This window comes from Propithecus coquereli, unplaced genomic scaffold, assembly GCF_000956105.1.
Source record: "Propithecus coquereli isolate 6110/MARCELLA unplaced genomic scaffold, Pcoq_1.0 Scaffold7, whole genome shotgun sequence".
NCBI lineage: Eukaryota > Metazoa > Chordata > Mammalia > Primates > Indriidae > Propithecus > Propithecus coquereli.
In genome coordinates, this window is record NW_012153062.1 from 17401727 (window position 1) to 17402395 (window position 669).

Sequence of the window (669 nt, forward strand, 5' to 3'; positions counted from 1 at the left end):
ATTTTAAAATGAGTCTCACTGGGCTAAAAATCAAGGTATTGGATTCTCCTGGGGAGAATCCATTTTCCTTACTTTTCTGAATTCTGGAAGTCACTCGCATTCCTTGGTTGGTGGCCCTCTCTTCCATCTGCAAAGCCAGCAGCGTAACATCTTCAAATCTCTCTCTGATTCTGATCTCCTTTTCTCCCTCTCTCTTCCACTTTAAAGGACGCTGTGATTACGCTGGGCTCACCCAGATAATTCTCGATAATCTCATTATTTTAAGGTCAGCTGATTAGCAACCATAATTCCATGTGCATCCTTAATTCCTCCTTGCAGTGTAACATAATGTATAACAAATTCTGGAAATTAGGATGTGAACACTTTTAGTGAACATTTTTCTGCCTATCATTATACTAGATTAGAAATATTTAATTTTCAGAGACTTCATTAAGATCAGAAATATTATAATTATGAACATATATAGATGTGTTTTGTGCTATGTATAGTTAACCCCTAAAATGAGAAAAGAAAATGCACAGATTATGTTCATTTATTTAAGAACAAATCTTAAAGCATTTATAGTACCCTCACATTTGCATCCATAAAATGCAGATGTACAATTTTTGCTTTTGCAACTTTAAGGGAAAAAGGCTTTTCATTTGTACCCTTGAGACATGCCCATGAAAA